This window comes from Nicotiana tabacum, chromosome 4 (assembly GCF_000715075.1).
Source record: "Nicotiana tabacum cultivar K326 chromosome 4, ASM71507v2, whole genome shotgun sequence".
NCBI classification, from domain to species: domain Eukaryota; kingdom Viridiplantae; phylum Streptophyta; class Magnoliopsida; order Solanales; family Solanaceae; genus Nicotiana; species Nicotiana tabacum.
In genome coordinates, this window is record NC_134083.1 from 39680119 (window position 1) to 39692155 (window position 12037).

The following is a 12037-nucleotide window of genomic DNA, read 5'->3' on the forward strand; positions in this document are numbered from 1 at the left end:
ATGTGCTTGCCGTCGGGTATGGTAAAGCGACGCATCCCAGGTCAAGAATGAGTTCTAAGACTTCGGAAAATACGGTAAATGGTTACGCATGATGGATAGAGGGCCGTGATATTCGCACCCAATTGGATATCACGACGCGGATCTCGCTCGATGTCGATTATGGATCAGTAATTACTGGGAAGGGAAGATTTTTACCTTTTTAGACTTATACTAGGGATTAAACTCTCCTACTATATAAAGGAAAAGTTTTTCTTTGTAAGAAACATTGTAACACGTGAATCAAAGCAATACAAGTTCATTTTCTGCCTTTCCGCTATTGTTAAAGTTTTGCTCATTTGTTCTATTCTTCATTCACGGCCGGACTTGAACCAAGGGTCTGACTGTGGACGAGGTCATTTATCAATCTAAATTCAAGGCTTGATCATAGTATTGCAACTGGTTTGAACGTTTATATCACTTCTAACTCATTTAGTTGATATTCTTAATTGTTCGTGTTAGATTAAATCACATATCCTTAAAATCACATACAAATTTAATTGTTACATAATTTTAGAATAAACATTGAGAAAGTATATATATATATATATATGTGTGTGTGTGTGTGTGTGTGTGTCACTGTGTGTGAATATGTGCCTAGTTTCAATTTTACAGTAAATTGCAGGTCGGGAAGAATGTCCACCAAAACTAGACTGGTCAACTAAGCAAAAGATATGTGTTTGGCATAGCTAAAGGCTTGGCTTACCTACATGAAGAATAACCCCTAAAAATCGTTAACAAAGACATCAAAGGAACCAATGTACTCCTTGACAAAGACCTAAATGCAAAGATCTGACTTTGGTCTGGCTAAACTTCATGACGAGGAGAAAACACAGTGCGCATTTTAGTGCGAACTATGTTTGAGTGCGCATTTTAGTGACTGAGAAGCTCACTGGGACTGTGAGCTTCTAAACTACTCTAAATGATTAATCAAATTTTAGTTCTTCAAAATACTGCCTTTTGAATGTCATCCTTCCCATTTTAGGTCGTCTCGAGGTTACTTCACTTTTTCCTGAATGTAACCTTTACTCCTAGCTTATAATTCCAAAATGTTATGTCTAGCACTTTACTGATCCCAAGACTTGAACAGAATAAAAAAAGGTAATCTATCATTTCACATTTTTCTTCGAAGCTACTCGTCGTTTGATAATCCATGTTATATATTTCAGCTATAAAGTATAAAGTAGTAGATATTAAATCATTATTCTCCTTAAAATCATCTAAGCCAAACTATGGTAATCAGTTTTAAAAATAGGAGTAACAAATAGTTCTGCTGTCCATTGTTACCTAGTGTTGAGGTAAATGGTACTCCTATTAGTTTAGCCTTTAACGGAAGTACCTGAACATACTGGCGGAGCCATCTTATAGGAAGGGGTGTCACCTCTGTTGGGATATAGTAGATGTGCCCTAGATCCAATCCCACATTTGATGATTTGAACATATTTTATGAACGTTATTTGATATAAAACATATATGGCATCTGATATTCTTTTATCATAGTTATTATTAATTGTTTGATTAACTTGATAAGGTCATTGATTAAATTTTGAGACTTGACATTATGATGGAGATCGTGATAATAAGAGTGAAGTTTCTTATAATTTAATCTAAATTTGTTCTTGATCGTAGGATTATTAATTTGGACATTAATAATCCCGTTAGGTCAATATTTATGTGACCGTCTTTATGATATAAAGATTAGTTGATCTCATTAACTAAATCACATAGATAGATGATGCACGTAGAGATATGATCATTGAACCGACTCATTGGATAATTCCTAATTGTTAGAATTATCATAAACTGCCAATAGGATATTCTCTTGAAGAATGTGATGTAAGAGTTTCCTTTGACCTGCGATCAGCATAGTAATTGACAAGTTATTTATTTTACTTTGATACTAGACACATATGGCCCTAGGGCGATAATTGAAAGAATATTGGGTACGATTAAACACTTGTAGAATTAATGATTGATCAAGATGGAATCTGTCAACTCTTGGTAATGAGTTTAAGCTCCATGTTGTCATGAATTATAAACGACCAAACTAAAACCTTGGCCAGGGCAATTGAATGAAAGAGTCTCTTGGGTCATTCAATGGTCGATTATATTTGACATGAATATATAGTTGGTCGCCTATTGAGATTTGACAGTTGAACCATATCTTAGGGTGACTCAGAGTTATAAGGACATAAGAAAATACTACTTTATTCTTCTACTGGTTCTTGAGATTAAATTGTATACTTCACGATATTTGGTCGTTAAGGAGTGCTGCTAGACGCCAACCTTGATTAGTATATTGATATGATCAATTTACTACCGGATTAGTATTGAACCTATGGGGTCGCACACTAACGAGTGTTCTGATCTTTGCTAAAGGATTAGTTACTTTATTATTTGATAATTAAATTAAAGAATTTAATTAGTCATATAGATTTAGTTATTAGTCCAAATGAAATATAGTATTATATTCTTTGATAATACAAAGGATATAATTAATATTGTGAACAAATTGAAGTTTTCTATTTGGAATAGAAATTAAATTATTTCTCTTAGTTGAAATATATATATGATATATACTTTATAGTCATAATTGATATTTATTTATATACTATTTTCTATATACGTGTGTTGCACGAGTAAATCACCTCAATCAAAAAAATTATTTTCAAAACAATTATGAAGCAATTGACATTAACACTATTTAGGATGTTGAAAATTAGTGCTAATACATTATTCATAAAATGATTGCATGTCTCTTGAACCGACACAGTTGATCAATTTAATTTAGTTAGTTAGATTTTATTTTGGGTAATTCTGGATTTAGTTCAAACACGTATTTAAAAAGTATTACAATTTTATCCAACAGAATATATTGAACGAATAACCAGGAATTGATATAGCTCTCGATCTTCAAGCTTTCTATTTGCAAGTTGCTCTATGCTTCATATTAAACAAATTCATCTCAATTATCAAAATCAATGTTCACGTAGCACTGTCCTTACAAAGTAGGCTATCTAGCATTGTCAAATAACGTTTGTGGCGGCGGTGATTTACTAAAATCCAGCAGAAAAAATCTTAGTTGATATAAAGTCTCAATTATTAGGTTAAGCCCTAATATGCACCATGCTATAGGAAACTATATTACTAATCATAATTGATGAAAGATATAAAAATCATCTTTTATGTATGCAAGATATAAGGTGACATAACAAATTTTCATGAACTACTTTTTCTACCTCTACCGTGCAACCATGTAGCTACTTACAAGAAATATGTATACTGGGTTATTTTATTTACCATAATGATTACTAATCAAGTATATCATTAAAAACAAAATTCACTAAAAAGTAAAGCCAAAACAAACATAACTGAAAATTTTTAGCATTAAGAAATACAAGAATAAAGAAAAAGCAAAATCAAACCATGTTAGAAAAATTATCTTTAGTTGGCAAATTAAAAAACGTTATTGGGATGCACCTTAAAGAGAAGAAGATTTGGACATATGCTTATAGCATAGTAAAGGAATGCATTCAAATATGAAGTTTACTATATCGGCTTTACGTGATCTGAAAAGATACGGGGCAAATAGGCATGCTATAACCCTTTTTATATTGGTAAAAAGGTATTCTTATATATGTGCATAGGCGGACCTACACCAGTCCTTGAGGGGTCACGTGAACCCGTTAACTTTGGCAAAATCACGTGAACCCGTTAACATTGACAAAAACCCTGTATATATATTTTATGTATAGCTGTATATACTTTGGGGACCCCTTAAATATTTTTCTTGGCCCCCTCATTAACGAAATTACGCCTGGAGCAATGGTCCGCCTCTAAGCATAAGCTCTGCTTCTTGTCATACGATGCGGGTTCGAAACCCGCCTTTTACTTTTCTTTTTAAGTTTCTTTTCAACAGTTCACTAATTTATAATTTTTTATTTCACCCTTTCTCAATTCAATTATATTTTAATTTTTTAATAGTTATAGATAATAGTCAATACCCCAATCAAAAGCCCCAAATGTCAATTTCCTAAAGACTAAACCCTTCTCCAGTTCTTCATTTCTTCGGTTCTTCCTCAATCAAAAATCAAAGCTCGCCTCCCGTTAACTCATCTCTCAGACCGTCACTTCTCACTTCAAAATAGAGAACCCTTCTTCCTCAATCTCAATTCCTCTCATTACTTTGAAAAAGTAGTAGGCATCAAATCTTTGATTAGTGCTTCTTTTACTTTGAAACTTATTTTTATTTATAAATTATAAGAAATTAAGAGCATGGAGAATTGGAGATGGATGTTAATTTACAGCCAGTCCACCAACTTGACCTCTTCAAAGATATTAAAGTAAAACTGTAGTCTGTAGAAAGCTTAAAGCTTTCCGGCGAGAATAACGAGTTATATATTCATAAAGATATATATAGTGTAATAGTGCAGAGTTATCATGTAATGAGCGGCAATTGGTTTAAAATTTTTGGTTCAAGAATATCCAGTAAAGGTATTCTTGGTAAACCCCAAATCTATTATTCAAATAATTTTATTTAGGTTGAGCTTCTATTTTTTCTGAAATTTAGTGGTCTCTTAATTTTTTGCTATTTAACTTTAAGAATGACTTCTCTTTCTATTTTTCAGACGCTCCAAATTGTTTAAGAATGGTTGTTTAAGAATGACTGTCTCCATGTTTTTCAATTTATGTTTAAGTTTCTGATTCTTGATAAGTTGATATACAAAAAGAAATCAATTAAGTATTTTGAGAAGCAATTTCAATTATACTGTGCTAGCAACCAACACTATATTTAAAGGTTAGTGAAAATATCAAGTATTAAAATATAATTAAATTATGCAACATAGCTAAAATTTACAAGTAAATGTTAGTGAAGATATCAAGTGGTCCTTTTATAGAGTTGTAGTATTAGTATTCAATAAGTTGTATACTTGTATTTATTTTATTCTTGATAAAAGGGGTGTGATTAAATTCAAAAGGACATTGTGAGTGCTTGTGCACATTGTGAGTGCCTGTGCACAAGAAATCGTGACTGCAACGGTAGAAAGAGCATTCTTATCCATGAAGTACATCAAAGATGAATTGCGTAGTAGTATTGGTGATGCATTTTTAAATGATTGTTTAGTTTGTTACTTTGAAAAAGAAGTATTTGCAAATATAAGCAATGATGTTATTATTGACCGTTTTCAGAGTATGAGAACGCGTCGAGTTCAAGTATAAGTGGATGATGTACTTTTGTTATATTAGTATCAATTAAAGATATTCTATAATATTGAAGTTTGTATTTTGATTTAAGTTGTGCATTCTTTAGTTCTCTTTTTGGGATAATAGTAGATTATGGTTTGTATGTCGCGAATTGCTATTAAGGCCACTAAGCTTGTTTTACATTTTAAAGTTTATTCCAGTTTAGTTCATGTGTGCGCAAGGATGTGCAATAATTTTTTTTTGGAATACTTATTTTAAAATTTGTGTTCGTAGGTCAATTTGGGAGTACGATGAAGTTGGAGCTTGTGATCGCGGGTCAATTGGGGAGTCCGATGAAATTAAAGCGTAAGTTCTTTTTACTTTATTGTAGTTTTTTGCTTAGCAAGTTTATATTATATAGTGGAATATGCTACTTATTTGTTGGTCTATCCTAGAGTTTATATGTACTTATTTTACTGGCTAATAAAGTTTTAGATAATACACTCTAATGATAATGGTGCCCCCGTCATACTCAAATCCTGGGTCCGCCTCCGTGGATATGGGATTGGTATAGCTTTAGAACTTCAAAAATGAGTAGGACACTTAATTCGTATAAGAATTCCAAGTGAATTCGTATTAGGATAAGTATTTTGGGGTGAAGGTTTTATCCAAAAGCCAATTATCTTTTCCAAAATATATTTTAATTTTTAAAGGGTATAAAAGTCGATCAATATTTCAGGGATATATTTGTCGGTCAATATTTAGTATAAAATATTCGTACTTTTATAATAATATAGATAGATAGATATAGATAGGATATATAAATATTAATAAAGTATCCAATTTGGAATTGGATCGTAAATCCCACAAGAGACGTCGGCTACGTGAAATCTATTTGTTATGGGATTCCAACTTTCTGTTAGCGAAGTATTAATTAATGACTTATAAGGAAAATCCAATATTGAATTGGATTTCACTATACTATCCAACTTTGACTTTGGACATGGAAAGTCCATGTAGAAGGCTGCGCCCGTTAAGAATGGGTTTTCTATTTTTCCATACAAAATTCCATGAAGTTTATTTTGATATAAACTTTTACCCTAAATAAATCATTACCTTAACCAAATAGCAAAAGGGTTTATAGGTGATGCATATAAAGAGTGATGAAGAAAATTTGCTGCATAATTTTTCTTGAGAAGTAAAATCACTTTGTGAAAGTGAGAGTGCAATACGAAACCAAGAGAGAAAATACAATTACAAAAAAAATATTTCTTATTCTTCTATCTTTGAGTTGAGATTTTTGAGAAAAATTCCAGCATAAATTTTCCTACAATTTGTTCGCGCGTTTCATTGATCAAAGAGTTAATAACAATGATCGGTCTTGGTGTGGATACGCATAGAGTCTTTGCACTATCGAAGAAAATTCTGAAACGAGGCTCTATTCACCAGGTACGTCTTAGATCTGATCTTTGACATGTAAATAGCTTTTAAACACGAAAAGATCTGCCTAGAATTGTCATTATTTTCCGTTGCGTGTTATGAACACCTATACGCAATCCTTCAACCCTTTCGCGGGAAAAATACATTATGTAGCTAGGTAAAAAAATAAATTATATGTATATATATACTATGTATTGACTCCCCTTAATTTTCTGGTATGTATACTTTTATATATTTTGACACCCTTAACGAAAATTCTGGCTCCGTGATAATCGGCTTAATATATGCATATTTTGATATATATCGCCTCACATTTTGCTCATGTCTCGACAATTTGAGCTGTTTAATATGATTATTTGTGCTAAATTTTGGTATTTCTATGTGTAGGGATCATTCAGATGCAATTTGGGACGAAATAGCGCGAATTGGAGCGAAATCGGGACAAAAAGGCAAAAAGTGAAATTTGAGGGCCACAGCAAGCGTGGGGCGCTCGCTGTGATGCAATTTACAGCAGCTAAAATATTTGAGCGCCAGGGCCAGCGCCCCACGCTGCCCTGGACGCTCAAGACGGGAAAGTAGCCTTTTGGACTAGGACTCGGTTATTTCAACCCCTAGACGCCCCTAACTCATATAAAAGCCAACCTAAACCTATTTTTACAGGGAGGATGTGACTTTGAGAGAAGAAGGGAGGCGCCAAACACTCGGGAGCATGGATTTGATCAATTCTTCCATCCCTTTCCTAGTACTCATTGATTTTATGTTTGAAAACATTATTTTTGATGATTGTATGAACATGAGTGGCTAAGAACCCTATTGTTCTAGGGTCATGGGTGATACATGAATGTTGATATTTGAAGTTTAATTTGACGAAGTTGATTTTATCATATTGGGTTGTTTATTTAATTTTGTTCTCAATTATTTTGCTAAGTAACTAACAGTAAAATACTATCTACGAATCTAGAGTTGAACTCGAAAGTGGGAATTCATGATTGCATATAGAATTAAATAGAGCAGGTTCTTGAACCCGGGCATCGGGGAACGGATTCGCAATTAGGATAGACATATATCTAATTGCCTTGCTTGGTTGAAATACAGGAAGTGTAAATACATTTTTATTAATCTTAATTCCATAGACATATAGGCATTAAATTAACTTGAATAGGCGAGTAAGAACTCGACAGATTCTTATGAGTAATATCAACCTTGTCAATCAACAACTTAGATAAATCAATTAGTCATTTTAAGCCAAGAACGCAACACGATTGTTAGCTAACCCGTGACCCTGGAATATTATCTCCTATTGATTGTAATTCGAAATTATTTAAGTGTTGTGGTTGATTTCTAGTATTTCATTACTTGATAATTTTTAGGTAGAAAATTATCTATTTTGTGAGAAATCGCTTGAATCGATAAGTTATTTGAGTTTGAATTAGCCAAAAGTTAATCATAAGTCTTCGTGGGAATGATACTCTACTCACTACGCTATTATTTGACGACCACGTATACTTGCGTGAGTGTGTTTGGTCGCAACAAATTTTTGGCGCCGTTGCCGGGGACTTAGAAATTACCTACTTGACTGAGTTAAGCTTTTATTAGTTATTTGTTCAAGCTCTAATTTTCAGTTTACCTTGTTTGTGTTAACGCAAGCTCTTCTCTTGAATGTGGAGGAGTAGAAGCGCAAACAATCTCCTTCCTCTTGATCCGAAAATTGAACGAACACTTCACAGAGTGAGAAGGGAAGTCGAAGCAAGAACTAGAATAGAAGGAGAGTTGGACATCGTAGTTCAACCACAGCCAACAGAGATGGCAGGTAATGAAGAGCGTGCGGTGATAGAAGCCTCAAGGCCCAATCTTGCTAATATGACTCAGGCTATTGTGAAGCCTAATATCACATGGCATTTTGAACTTAAACAGTACATGGTACAGCTGATTCAGTCCACGGGGCAATATGTGAGTCTATCTCATGAAGACCCGCAGAGGCACATTCAGAATTTCCTAGAAATTACGGACACCTATAATTATCCGAACGTTTCCAAGGACTATGTCAGGCTGACACTATTTCCCTTTTCACTGCTGGGGAAAGCTAAGGAATGGTTGCAAAAGGAGCCCACAAACTCAATCCACACTTGGGATGATCTAGCAAGGAAATTCTTAATCAAGTTTTTTTCCACTAAGAAGACAAAGTCGCTGAGGAGCCTGATTTTTGGGTTCCAACAACGGGATAGCGAGACACTGCGTCAAGCTTGGGAAAGATACAAGAAGCTACTCAGAGACTGCCCGCATCATTGTCAGACTGATGAGGTGTTGGGTCACACTTTTGTTGATGGACTAGATGAGGCATCAAAGATGAATCTTGATTCAGCTTGTGGGGGTAGTTGCATGGCGAGGCCTTATAGTGAAATTCAACTCTTGCTAAATAACTTCACTGCTAATGATCATAATTGGCAAGGAGATGGGGACGCAAGAAGAGCAATTAAACAAAAGGCAGCAGGGGTGATTGAGCTTGATGACTTCTCAACCATGAGAGCCGATATTGCAAAATTGGCAAATCAGATGAATAGAATGACAATGCAACAAACACAACAGATGCAACATGTACAACAGATGTCTATTTGCTGCGAACTATATGGTGACAGTCATATGAGTGACATGTGCCCCACGAATCCTGAATCTATATACTCTGTGGGGCAACAAAATAGAGGTCCGATGAATCAGCATGCACAAGTTGGGAACACTTACAATCCAAATGGGAGGAATCATCCTAACTTCTAATGGGGTGGAAATCAACAGAATCAGAATCAGTATAGGCCCTAAGGAATTTTCAATCAGCTTCAGAAGCCACCCCAACAAACAGAAGAGAGTACGTATGACTTGCTGAAGAAGTTGTTGCTTGACAATCAATAGCTCATGACCGATTTCAGAAATCTTGAGAGGCAAATGGGACAGTTAGAAGCAAATCAAAACACTAGACCCACAGGCGCTCTTCCCAGTGATACAGAGAAGAACCCTCAAGTTAATGCAGTTACACTCAGAAACGGGAGGGAACTAGAGGAAGTGCCAAAGAAGAGAAAAGACAAGCCTATACCTGAGGGGGAGTTGATCCCTAAGGCAATACACGAGTCAAAGAAAAATGATGCAGGTTCAGAGCCAGTGGAGGCTGCAAGGCCACCACCACCTTTCCCCCAGAGATTGCAGAGAAAGAATGATGATCGCATGTTCAACAAATTTCTCTCTATGTTGAGCCAGGTTCAATTAAATATTCCATTGGTGGATGTACTTCATAAAATTCCAAAGTATTCTAAGTACATAAAAGATATAGTGTCTCACAAGAGGAAATTGACTGAGTTCGAGACAGTTTTACTTACTGAGGAGTACACTTTAAGGGTCCAAAACAAGCTTCCTCAAAAGCTTAAGGATCCTGGCAGCTTCACCATCCCTGTACGAATTGGTAATATTTACGTGGGTCGTGCTCTTTGTGATTTGGGGGCGAGCATAAATCTAATGCCGCCCTTGTCCTTGTTTAAGCAATTGGGTCTGGGAGCTCCAAGACCAACCACTGTGATGTTGCAATTAGCTTATAGGTCCATAGCCTACCCTGAAGGAGTGATTGAAGATGTGTTGCTGCAAATTGGGAAATTTATCTTCCTAGCTGACTTCATTATTCTAGATTTTGAGGCTGATGAACAAGTTCCAATCATATTGGGACGACCTCTCTTGGCTACTGGTGATGCAATAATTAAAGTGAGAGAGGGAAAAATGATTATGAGAGTGGACAACGAGGAAGCAATTTTTAATGTCTACAAAGCAATCCAACTTCCCTGCCACTATGAGGAGCTCTCTATGATATCTGTTGTGGAGGTGGATGAGAAACTTCTTGACACGAGTGTATATCTAGACAATTCTCTAGAAAAAGCACTCATGTTTTACGATAGCTTGGAGATTGATGATGAGGTTGAGTAGATGATGCATATCCTAGATGCATCATGTGCTTAAATTGCAGGGAATACACCCGTTTGAGCCCCTGAATAGGCCAAGTGGGTCTCTTCCAAAGCTGTCAATTGAAGAAGCTCCAAAATTGGAGCTTAAACCCCTACCCCCTCACCCTCAATATGCTTATTTGGGTAGTTCTGACACTTTACATGTTATTGTTTCTTCTGACTTGTCTAAATTGCAGGAAGAAAAGCTGTTGAGAGTGCTACGTGAGCAAAAGCGAGTAATTGGGTGGACGATGTCTGACATTAAAGGCATTAGTCCAGCTTTCTGCATGCATAAAATCCTCATGGAGGATGGACACAAGCAAAGTGTAGAGCAACAACGCCGCCTAAATCCAATCATGAAAGAGGTGGTAAGAAAACAAGTGATTAAGTGCCTTGATGCAGGTATTGTATTTCCAATCTCTGATAGCAAATAGGTAAGCTCCGTTCAATGTGTGCCTAAGAAAGGGGGGGGGTGACTGTAGTGGTTAATGAAAATAATGACTTAATTCCTACAAGAACTGTCACTGTGTGGAGAATTTGCATAGATTATAGAAAATTGAACAATGCCACCCGAAAGGACCACTTTCCCCTCCCTTTTATTGACCAAATGCTTGATAGGTTAGCTGGCCAGGAATACTACTGTTTCCTAGATGGTTATTCCAGGTATAATCAGATTGCTATAGCCCCATAGGACCAAGAGAAAACCACATTTACGTGTCCCTATGGCACGTATGTGTTCAAGAGAATGCCCTTTGGTCTCTGTAATGCACCTGCGACATTTCAAAGGTGTATAATGGCTATTTTTACTGACATGGTTGAAAGATTTGTAGAAGTGTTCATGGATGATTTTTCTGTGTTTGGGTGTTCTTTTGATAATTGTTTAATGAACCTTGATAAAGTGCTTGCTAGGTTTGAAGAGACAAACTTGGTACTAAACTGGGAAAAGTGCTATTTCATGGTACGTGAAGGTATAGTCTTGGGGCACAAGGTGTCCAAAAATGGTCTGCAGGTGGATAAAGCAAAGGTGGAAGCGATTGAAAAATTGCCCCCACCGACATCCGTCAAAGGTATTCGCAGTTTCTTGGGCTATGCAGGTTTTTATCGTCGTTTCATTAAAGATTTTTCAAAAATTTCTTCTCCTTTGTGCAAGCTTCTTGAGAAAGATGTCACATTCAAGTTTGATGATGCATGTCTGAAAGTATTTGAGGAGCTGAAGGGAAGGTTGGTGATTGCACCAATTATCATCGCCCCAGATTGGGCGCAACTATTTGAGTTGATGTGCGATGCAAGTGACATAGCAATCGGAGTTGTTTTGAGGCAAAAGAGGGATAAAATCTTTCACTCCATTTATTATGCGAGCAAAACTATGAATCCAGCTCAGATGAATTATACAGTTACTG

At 35.7% G+C, this 12037-nt stretch overlaps 1 pseudogene; it reads left to right on the forward strand.

Annotated features, from left to right (window-relative positions):
• LOC107779524 (putative LRR receptor-like serine/threonine-protein kinase At1g07650) overlaps positions 1 to 12037 on the forward strand; it is a 45497-nt pseudogene that overhangs the window by 15620 nt on the left and 17840 nt on the right.